This window comes from Chaetura pelagica, unplaced genomic scaffold (genome assembly GCF_000747805.2).
Source record: "Chaetura pelagica isolate M959 unplaced genomic scaffold, ChaPel_1.0 scaffold248, whole genome shotgun sequence".
In the NCBI taxonomy this organism is placed as follows: Eukaryota; Metazoa; Chordata; class Aves; order Apodiformes; family Apodidae; genus Chaetura; species Chaetura pelagica.
In genome coordinates, this window is record NW_009954309.1 from 100784 (window position 1) to 112859 (window position 12076).

The 12076-nt window shown below is 36.2% G+C and overlaps 1 protein-coding gene across 1 annotated transcript in view; it reads left to right on the forward strand.

The window, feature by feature from the left end:
• The window catches only part of ATRNL1 (attractin-like 1), a 454560-nt gene that overhangs the window by 22572 nt on the left and 419912 nt on the right, over positions 1–12076 (forward strand). The window lies entirely within an intron of this gene.

Genomic DNA, 12076 nt, shown 5'->3' on the forward strand with positions numbered 1-12076 from the left:
GAGCTCTTTCCCCCCCTCATTTCTTCTCCTAAGTAAGTCGTTTATCAAAATAGTGATATAAAATATCCCAACTTGTAAACTTTTGTCTCTTAAAGCAATGAATGAAGTATCAGCTTCTTAATTATGTATTTTGAGATGCTGTAAAATATGTCTAGTCTTGGAGTAATTTTCCTCTATGGATTTTTCTGTGGTTCTTTTTTTTATTGAGAAAGGGTGTACATCCATAAAAGTGTTCTATTAGTTTTTTTCTATTCTGTATAAAAGCTTATTTTGGGGACGACTCAACAAATTCTCTGGCTCTTTGTAGGCTGATGATAACCCTTCAGCCTCCTTACTGAAAGCCGTGCTACTGAGTTTTGCTTTAGCTGTAACATGTTCCTGTTTAATGACCTACTAAGAGGGCTGTGCACAATGCTGTCCTCGGAGGGTTGAGGTCAGGAATGATAGAAGCTCAGATTAAAGATTTAAGAGCACCTTCTGGTGACTAATCAAAGGCCAAAAAAATGCTTGTTTTGACTGTGGGGTGGATGTTTAGTAGCGTATCCAGAAGTATATCCTGAAAACATATCCTCTTGTACAGGAGAATATTCTAGGATGTAGTTTTCTTCTAAACCTTTCTGCTCTAGAATAATTTCCCCCTCCTCAGCCCCCAGCTCTTAATCTCTACTCTTGTTTGTAAATATTGCTGAGCAGATGCTTATGCTTGGTATGATCTAACAAGAGTAGCAATAACCAGAAACTGTCAGAAATTGAGGTTCAGCTGTGGTCTGAGGTGATGGAGTTTTTTTCTCCTGAAAAAACATTGAATGTTCTTTTGTCCGTAACTCCAGTTGCACCTGTCTCGATTTGAAAGTTTGGAAACAAAGTCACACATTGAAATATGACTATTTTATGTTTTATATTGCAAAAGTATTGAAAAGGTTTAAGATCAATTGAAAGCTTAAGGAAAATTAAGTTTCCTGTGACTTGTTGCTGTTACTAAGCTATTAATCTGGCCTGAATTAATCCTTGGAATTATTTGCTTTAAAAGATAAATTATTTTTGTATTGATAAACATTTAATCACTTTTATGTTGATGTTAGCTGATCAATAGCCACTTTAGAGTCTCGAGTTACTTAAAACACTAAGACAACAAATTCTAGTTCAGAAATGAGGAGGTGATTAAAAGCAGTATTAAGACTGGCTTTTATTGTTATGAGGGGTTTCTTTTGATCTGGATTCTAAACCACTGTTGGAATTCTGGATGAATGCTGCTTTCAGACCATGATGGCAACACAGAACCTTTCAAGGAATATTTGTCTTTTGTCCTGTAAAAATTAAGAGCATTTGTTGCTGTTTATGTGTAATGTCCTGATAATTTCTATAGCCCTCAAAAGTGAAAAAGTATGTAATTATCTTTTCAATTATCTAGAAGACAGTACTTGAAACCTAGTCAGCAAGCAGCCCTTTGAATTTATTAATCAATTACGTTTTTAAGTAACTGTTTTCTTCTTATCTCAACATTTGTACTCTCTGAGTTTGTTTTCAGGGACTGTCAACCTCTTGTGAGGAAGCAAGCATGCTGATGAGAGGTGGATGAAAGAAGTGATTGCTGTTTGTGTGTATGTGTATATATAAAATAAGAATATCTGAGGATTATGAATTAAAAAAAAAGTATTAAAGACCAACCAAATAATGAATAATATAAAATGAAACAAACTTCTGTTTAGTCTTAAGGATGCCAAGAAATAATGATGCCTCTGTTTTTTTATTTTGGGTTTTTCTTTTCTTTGGGGGTTTTGTGTGTCAGTTCAGTGCACTTGAATAATTTCAGATTTCATGTAGCTAGTGGGAGCTGATGCTTGCAGCCCTGTGGTAGGAGGTGGCTTCCAGCCAGGAGAACTGTCCTTAACAAACATACAATTTGATAGTTAAGTATCAATCTAAATGACTGAAAGGCAGAAATTGCTGTTGCTTGTTGAGCACGAGTGTTTATAAGGAAATTATCTTGAGTAGACAATGAGAAATTTAGAAGTAGGTGACACACTGGATTTAGAGCATTTGGCTGTTACTTCAGGAAGCTTAAGTTAAAACCTTGAACTAGGTCACAAATGAAAATGAGATTTACAGTGAAAAACTGACACAGTGCATTTCCTTTTCGCAAGGTATCTCAGTTTGCATTGTCTGTGCTTTGTGCCCCACACCTTCAGATACTGTAGCATGTTTGTTTTATTATAGAAGTCTTATATATAAGACTTAATATAAAAATATATGCATTTGTATGTTTAAACAATTTGCAAATGCAAAAAATGTATTTGTGTTATTTACATGAGTAAGTTTAACCTTTGGTGAGGCTGCATCTGGAATATTTTGTCCAGTTTTGGGCCCCTCAGTTCAAGGACAGGAAACTGCTTGAGATAGTCCAGTGCAGAGCCACAAAGATGCTGAAGGGAGTGGAACATCTCCCTGACGAGGAAAGGCTGAGGGAGCTGGGTCTCTTTAGCTTGGAGAAAAGGAGACTGAGGGGTGACCTCATCCATGTTTATAAATACATTAAGGGTGAGTGTCAGGACACAGCCAGGCTTTTTTCAGTGATGTCTAGTGATAGGACAACAGGCAGTGGGTGCAAACTGGAAAACAGGAGGTTCTACATTAGCATCAGAACAAACTTCTTTCCTGTGAGAGTGATAGAGCCCTGGAACAGGCTGCCCAGAGAGGGTGTGGAGTCTCCTTGGCTGGAGACATTCAAAACCCGCCTGGACAAGTTCCTGTGTCATGTGCTCTAGGTGACCCTGCTCTGGCAGGGGGGGTGGGCTGGATGATCTTTTGAGGTCCCTTCCAACCCCTAAGATTCTGTGATGATTCATGCTGATGTTGTGATTATATCAAAACCTGTAGATTTCATTACTTTAACATAGAACCTGTTTGGAATGAAACTATTTTAGGTAGCAGAGATGAAGATGCTAAAAACCTAATGTAAATAATATATTAGAAAATGCACTTAACCATGTTACTTTTGGAAATGGAGGGTTGCCTTGTAGGAAATAAATCTTAAAGAAAGAGCTCAAGTAACTAAATAAATCTAATGTACAACTTTTTTTTTAAAAAAAAAAACAGGTAATGTGTTTCTGCTGGATAATCTTGAAAAATAACACTCTGAGGTACAGTACTTTTCTAAATGGAGTAATAACAATATTTCTGTGGTAGGAAAAAATAAGTAATATGATCACTTCAGTCTGGAGTGTGGGTTTTTTTTCTGCTTCTGGTATTTATTTCTTCATTATCTTGTTAACAATTGGCCATAAAAATAACTCTTGGCTGAAACGAGCATCGTAAAATGTTAGAGCAGTGAGGTGTCTCCTTGCTTCCTGGAATGTCCTTTTGTAATTCCTATTTGCTTCTAATAGTAGCTCTTTGGGTGGATACGGAAGAAATCTTTGCAACTGTTGTTAATATTCCTCTGAAATGGGACTGAACAGTCAATTTTGAATATTTCAAACCTTACTCTTTTTCTGAGAAAATGAGTAACCATGACAAGAAACTGTGAGGACAAGGAGCTCAGGCAGTTAATTGGGTAGATAGTTTGCTTTTTATTTAAAACAGGAATTATTTTTGTACAGCTTTTTAACCTTTTGGATTTTATACTTGCAGCCATAATTACATGAGGTCGTGATACAAGAAATTGTATAATGTCTTAGTTTTGTATCAAATGTCAATTTGATTTTCTATCTTAATTTTAAGCATAGTAGAAGGCCTATTTATAGGCAGCATTTTGGATAACATCTATGAACTAGTGTGGGCACTTCTAGTAGAGTAGATGTCTAACTCATATGACCGTGATTTTAAAATGGGAAATGCCAAACGTGTGTGTTATTCTAGCTAAGAAAGACAAAGGTACTACAAAGTTTTTTCCAGGTCAGTAGATGGTATTGTGCTCTTTGCAGTGTCTGTTAAAAGGCACAGATTTCCAAGTTGAGACAGAGGATCACTGCCACCTGGAAAATATTGGCAAGATTTGCACTGTTAATTGGTGTAGAAAAAACGCAGTTCACAGTTGAGCTCTGTAGATTGACTCAACTTCAATCAATTTTATAGATAAGTTAATAAATTATGCATGTAAATCCATCTGTGTAAAACTAGATAGCATAAAAACTTTTTAATACGTTGACTTATAAGCAGTTGGTGTGATACAGTATTTAGTAGTTCAGATTTCTTACAGTGTAGCACGACATCCTTACTTCCTCTCCCCCCCCCAGGTGGAAAGTATTCTGACTTTGGGGGGAAAAAAGACAACCATTTTTCAGTACAGTGTGTGTACTTGGGTACTTGGGTTAAACAATTATGCTGTAACCTCTCAAAATGTCATAGAACCATGGAATAGTTTGGGTTGGAAGGGACCTTAAAGATCATCTACTTCCAGCTCCCCTGCATGGGCAAGGACACCTCCCACTAGTTCAAGTTGGTCAGAGCCCCACCCAACCTGGCCTTGAACACTTGCAGGGATGTTTTTGTTTATCTCATGGATAAAGAATCAGGTGTTTTTGAAGTCCTATTAAAAACAAAAAGCTACCTAATGGTTATCTGCTGTATTTATTAGAGGAGAAATAGTGGCACAATGAGAGTTATAGGTAGGGAGCAGTTTTCCTGAAGATAGTCCAGGTAATTTGTTAAAAATCTTTGTGTGGTGTTTTTCTTCTCAGTACAGAATGTGAATATCACTATTCAAAAAGTCTAAAAATCCACTGCAGGAATAATGCATTTAATGAGAGATTTCTGAGTGCTGATCTATTTTTTTCCTTGCTGCCTCTCTCTTCAGACTCCTAAACTGTTTATCATGCTGGATGCACTCTGCTATTCTCCCTCATACTTTATTAGTGTCTTGATAGAACAGATTTTGTTGGGCTTTGCTGTCTTTCTTAATTATTTGCTTTTGGATTTGAGGCCTCTCAAATAATTGCTTCTTTTCTTGGAGAAGTTCTGTTATTTCAGAATCTGGATTAATTTATGTAGCTAGAAAAATAAACAAATAACTTGATACCAGTAGAGACAATGGTGAGTTTCTTTGCTTAAATACAAGACAATCAGCATTTGGATTTTTTATATAGCTATGACTTAAATTCACTTGCTATGGAGAATGTGTATGTACTCTGAACAACATTTTGCAGATAGAAGCCATCATGACTTTTTCAAGTCCTTTTGCAGCTACATTTTTAGTAATGTTATTTTCTCCGTTTATGTATCAAGCTGTTAAATGAAAATAGTCCAATAATTTGTCCAGTGAAAAGGATTACTGTGCCTGTGTTGTACCTCGTCTCTTGGCCTCTGCTCATCCCAAGTTCTGCTATTCATTTTGTCAAAGAAACTTGAAATAGAGCATTTTGATATATGCTGTTGCTGGAAAGTAAAGAGAAAATTTCTCTGCATGCAGAAAAACCAGGAAGCTCTCTTCTATATCCACAATAAGATTTCACTTATTTATTTTTCCCCTCAAACTTTAATATTATAGCTGTGAGGAAGAGGAAAACCTTGTTTGATTTTACCTCTGATTCACAGTGCTGATGTCTGGCAACTACCTGGTTTTAATGAAGGCAAAAAATGGTGCTGTGATTCTAATTGGTTGAATGAGTCACATTAATGTATACAAAATCAAGGCAGCTGTCATGGTGGAGACCTTCTACATATCTGCACTTGAGTTTTAATTTTTATTATTACTGACTTAGTGCTTTGTAAGTTGAATGAATGGTGATTATGAATAATAGTTAAACTGTTGACATAGTTGTGTAACAGAAAAATGCCTGTTATGGAGAATGGAAGAGTTTTTTAAAGATGAGATTTCATAATTTCTTTAGGATTCCATTGATTTTTTTCAAGTAGGATTTCTTCACTGTGCAGCGTGGCCAGGAGTTACCATCTCATCTACTAAGTGAATGCTTCTATCACAGAAATAAAAATAGATTTGCCTACTGAGAAAGTGATCATAAATGAAACTTCCCATGCAACAACGACTAGATCATTCAAGCTGCATTGATCCCATATAAAACTGCCTGAAAAAAGTTGTACTGATGAAATTGCATTCAAATTTCTACACTTCAGTAAGCATAATTAACCCCAGTAAGATGAGCTAGAGTAATACAATTTAGTTCCTCAGTTCATCCTTTGGAGGAGGGAAGCAGTCACAGTGTCATTGTATTCTGCTTTTCACTTCTCTTGGATTTTTGGATTGGTTTGGAACGTGTCTTTTTTGTTTTGTTTGTTTTTGTTAAATAATTTGAAGGAACTGAGTACTTGAATTAAGCAGTAGAAATATTTTACAGAAGAAATTGTTGCTTTGTCAGTAGATAAAGTACAGTTTTTGTACTTTTTGTACTTTAGCTTTTTGTACTTTAAAAGTACATGCCTTTGATTATTTGGCATCTGAGAAGTTGTGAATGTCCTTACTGTTTCTAAATATACATTCTTCTATTAATGCAAAGCAGTATGTACAGGACTGTGATTGGCATATTCAAATATTTTTTAATGTATTAAATATTTATTGCTCTTGATTAGTCATTGCAGAACAATTAGAACTACAGCATGTTCAGGATATTCTGTTTTAATATGTTGTGGAAGAAAACCCAACCAACCAACTACAGGGTTCTACAATAAGTGTAATAATACAGGAAAAAAAATGCAATTTCTTAGTATTTTTCACCTGTGCTGACTGATGCTTTATGCCTGGAAAACAGGAGTCTGCCTTTTTGTTTTGTTTCGTGTTTGGTTTTTTTCAGTATCTTCCTTTTGAATAAAATTTTTAATAAAAACCTTCTTTGTCTATTACTTAAACTACTTAAATGGGAGTGGCTCCTGCAGGAAAGGGGCTGCCTTCACTTCTACTTGAGACCCTAAAAGTTTCAGTTCAGGTCTTATCAACATTTGTGTATTCCTTGTGGTGCTTCCATCCATAGCACTTCAAGGTACTTGTTTGTTCCCAGAAGGGGTGAGAAATGGCCTCTTGATCTCTTATGTATTTATTCCCAATATCATAGTGCTCACTGATTCTGGTTTGTCCTGTAAGGTGGTTCAGAAGTGCTTTCCTTTCTTGTTAATGTCTTCAGCTGATCCCATCTGGGGTACATGGAGAGCCTCTTTTCCTGCTGTACAAGTTAGGCACTAGATCTCAAACTAGAAAGGTTGCCTCTATTTGTATTTATGCAGGATTTAATCTTATAGCTTTTCAGCACAGTTATTGATTGTTAATTAAAGAAAATCATAAAAGATAAAAAGCAGATGGAGGAAATTTTTTGCAACAATTGAGAGAATACTCCTTGGCTGACACACAAATACTGATATCGAGATGAATCCATATAGCAAAATATGCTCTGTATCTTACTTAGATATATCTGAAATAGGAATTGCAGTCATCCAGTATTTAATAAAATTCTGAATAGAAATGTAACACTAATACAGGAAAAATGAACCTTTGCATAACCCCTTATACTATTTAACAGGGAATATTTGCAATATTAGAATGTACCTTTTGCTTTGTTTCTCCTTATATGCCTGAATTATAAATAAGACCTCTGCCTGCCCATTCACCAGCAGTTTTGTGGATCTTCATTTTCTGCTGATGACAGAAAATGCCCAGTGATTTCTCTGCTTTAAGTTAGTGCTCCTTTTGGAAAGATTTGACAGTACTATTCTTTTACAGCAAGGTACAGGAGATGACATGGCTGCATTTTTCACAGATCTATAAATATTACATCCAGGAAGGGCCATTTTAGTAACCTGCTCTGTCTTATGTGTTGCAGGCCATAAATTTAATCTGACTTACTCCTTCATTTTAGACCAATAATTTCTGACTGAACTAGAACGTACTTTTTCTCTTTTCTTGAAATTTGTCAGTCTTGATATAAAGTCTCTGCAGTGGTAAATATAAATGTTACCATTGTGAACTCTAGCTGAATTATATTTCCCATTATTTAATAACAGTGGTAATATTCCAAGGGAATACAGATTTCCCTTTGTTTCACGTTTTGGTTGCCCTGTGTTGACTTCAGCCTTTTGGCTCTTGTTTCTGCTGTGTAACTGCTAGATCTAGCAGTGCCACATCACATATCTCTCTGATAGGCTGTTACTGGCTGATTGCTTTGAGTGACTAAACTGTCAGTGATGCTTCTGAATGTCTCCAACTCTGCTGTGCAGCATCCTGACTTCTTTCTATAATTTGGATGATTTGTTTTACAGTAGTCAGAGAAGGGAAACGTTCTTTTGGCATGTGCCTCTTTTTCTTTTTGGGCTTTGATTGTAACCCTGCCAACTAAAAAGATACTGTAGTGTTTATGAAAGCTGACGTGCATTTTAAAATGACAGTATACAACATGAGCTGCTCCCCTGTGCATTCTGTTTATAAAGCTGGAGTCTAGGTGTCATAAACCTGTGGTGCTTAAGCAAGCCACACAAATTGTTCTGCCTTTCCCTCATCCCTGAAGCTTAATCAGCAATGAGCAGGGACTGGAGTGCAGCATGTAGGCATCATTCTGGTTCTTCCATTTCTGTGACTGAAGACATGTTGGCTCACCTGGATTTTGGTTATTTGACAGGGTCACTGTTAGTCCCAGAAGGAAACTATGACCAAGAATACCTAGCTTTATGTGATAAAGAATATTGCCCTTGATTTGGTAGGGGCTATTTCTTATCTATGTGTTATTTATGGGATTTGAGATCTGACAACATGTGGAAAGAAAAATGATACAGAAGAGTTCTTTATATGACTCAAGAAACTTAAAGTAATACCCCTCTGTCTTGCTGTGTATTTATTTTAACTAGAAGAGCCCACTTTCCACTACCATTATTACAAAGCAATGTCACACTCTTATTTATTCTTTACTTTTTTTTTTTTTCAGCAAAATGCAATAGCTGCTTCAAAGGCTATCTACTCTTCTGAAAGAAACTATTTATCAAAAAACTATCAGCCTGGGTGAAAAGGGAAATTGTTTGCACTTCTCTAGTGCCAAAGGGCTGATCCAATAAAAACAACTCCTGTAAGTCACCTCCATTGCATTGTACAGTGACTAAGAAGGCAATGATCATGACTGCAAATGAACACGTGATATTTCACACTTCTTCCAGCAAAATGTTCTGTGTCTTGCTATGTAAGACTTTGCCTCTGTGTATAAGCCAAATGACAGCACTAAAATGATTTTAATTGGAATTTTATGCATCAGTGCTTTATTTCTTTTTTTTTTTTATTTATAAAAAAAGAGCCCAAACAACTTCAATCTAGCACGCACTCAAGCATGGGATCTACTCCTGTTATCTGCTTTGCTAAAGTTCTGCTAGGGCTGAAGCATCAATATTAGCTTGATTTCAAACTCATTGGTGTGTCACTTAGCCTGCTAAGTTAGTGGTTGTTATTATGTTCTGCATTGTCCAAACAATGTAATTAATATGTAAAGAAGCCAGAAGTAACCCTGGAAAAACCCATTTCTCATATATAGAGACATGAATGCATATTTTTAGGTAAAGTTAATATTTCTCAACAAAAAAGAAAAGTTTTGAACTTAAACTGTGTGTGTCTTTTGGTTTGTTCAAGCAAAAATATTCTGTGGCCAGACACTGATTGACATGAGAGCACCTGGCAGGACCCTGGTTAGCCCTTTCCCATGGCCATCCCGGCAGCTTCTCCAGAGTGCAGCAAGAGGTCTGGGAATCAGCAGTTAGGTCTCAGAATTAATTGCTTTGCTTATGAGCTACGCTAACATTTCTACAGTCCTTACCCAGAACCATTGCTTTGTGGGAGTGTGGTACTGCAGCATCCAGACCAGGTCAATGTATTGGGTTTTATTAGGGACGTTTTCTCTCAACTGACTGAAGTACATGATTGGTTTTGTTTTAATTTAATTTTCTCCCAGTCTGTTGCTCACGTTACCAGCTGTTTATCTGCTTTTCTTCTTTTTATCCAGAAATATAAAATATGTTACTGCTTCTATGCCTTGACAGTGTTTCTTAAGTACAATTATTTGGACAGCTCCCCACACTAGGGAGCTTGGACCCATCTCATCAAAAGAAAAGTATGAGTAAAGATCTTAATTCAAACTGCTAGTGATTTGAAGAGTGGCTTACAGTGAGCATAACAAACTGTTGCTAGTTCTTGCAGGACAGGGGAAGGAACTTGTATTAAAACCCAGGAATTTGCATGGACCTTGACTCATAAATTATTCATTCTTCTACCCTTGTTTTTATTTCTTTCCCATGTGTTTATGGTTTTAGGTTTGGAATTAGAGGGCTCTCTTAACAAGTATGCAATTAATGTTTGATATGAGATTAAATGTAAATATTTTGCAGTAGATGGGGTAGTGAAGATTTCTATAATTGATGCAGCTTCAAAGATAGTAGGATAGCAGGTACTGAATTCCTGTTTAGATATATTCCTGGTGAGAAAATTTAGCTGTCACTTGGTCAGCTTGCTCAGCATTGCCCCTGGACTTAGATCCAGTCTATTGATTTATTAAAAAAACTGAAGCAAAACAGAAAAAAACCCCAACTGCTTCTTTCTTCTTAGTCAATGATACCTGTTCTTAACAACTATCTTTCCACACTATAGTGAAATAAATGAGCATTTCTGACTGTGTTTATATTTGTTGTCATTGCTGTAACATTTTAAAAACAGGGGTGGTCAGTTTTCCCAGTGGTGTAAGGCCACCAGAGATGTCTGTTAAGGCCTAAACTACAGAAAATGATCATAAAGGATGTAAAAGATGGGGTAAATAGTAAAGTTACAGTGTGCTGAAGATACTTAACTCTTTCAGAAAGTCTTGGTGGTAATAGGTTATTGAATTTCATCTGCTGTTTTATCACTCTGTATAGATTAATGTGGAATAATATATATGAACGCAGGAAAAAGTTATATTTCTACATTAAATTAACTTCTATATGTATCGAATCTTGAACTATCAGTTATCATTCAGAAAAAAAATAATTATAGCTGCTAGTTCTGTTTAAAATGTCAGCGTAGTAGTTTTTGAAAGAGCAAGTAAAATGTTAGGATGGGAACAGAGAACAAAGTGGAAATTATTATTATGCTACTGTACAGTTTCATGGTTCACTTTCATCTTCAATATGATAAGCTGGTCTCTGTGTTGCATCTCAAAAAGGGTGCAGGAGAATAGAACAGATGTATTAAATACCAGTAGTGGGGATGATCAAATGTAGTTACTTCATATGAGAAACAACTAATCTGAGGAAGGATTTATCAGGTTGGAAAAAGGGCAGTGGGGAGAAGGGAGAGAAACAACACAGGTCGTAACATTTTGCATGGGATAAAGCCTGTGGACAGGGTCCTGTTGATCATCTCATCCAATGGCAGACTTAGAGATGTCAGATGAAGCTGCCAAGAGGTAGGATCAGGACAAAAATTGTTGGGGTGTTTCTTCATAGATGTGTGGAAAAGTGTTCCTGCAGTTTTCTGTGAATTGACATTGGTAAACTCCTGGAAGAAATATTAACCCAAAATCAGCACAAAGGCAGAGTGCCTGGCTGAGAATGTCCTTGACCTGCAAGTTGCTGAAGGTGTTGTAACCCTGAGGGGAGTGTCTTTGGGGATTTACGTTCTTTCCTGGGTATTCACTGTAGGCGACTGTCAGAGACAGTATTGGGCTACACCAGCATTTTGGTCTGACCTTCTATAGCTGATTTTATGCATTTTATTTAGTTCCTGCATAATCCAATGTTGTTCTGCTTCCTCGCGTCTCCTTGCTGACCAGGAATAAGAGAGGCTGGCACATATGCTTAATTCTATTTATCATTTGTGTCTCAATTTCTCTTGATCTAGAACAACTTTCCAACTGCTGTTGTGGTCTAATTTTGGAAGTAAGATGTAAGGCAATGGCAAAAGAAACAAGCAAACAAAATAAAAATACTTTTAAACAAAAAAACCCCTTTACATCCACTTGGATCCGTTTTGTGTGAAGGATGATTTAAATTATATGTAGCATTTGCTTGCTTCTGAACTAGAAAAATTAGAAGCCTTGTGATTATGTAGGGGAAGAAAGTAAATCAATAATACATAATAATAATAATTACAGTTTTTATGACCAAAAATAATCTGACAAGAAAAATG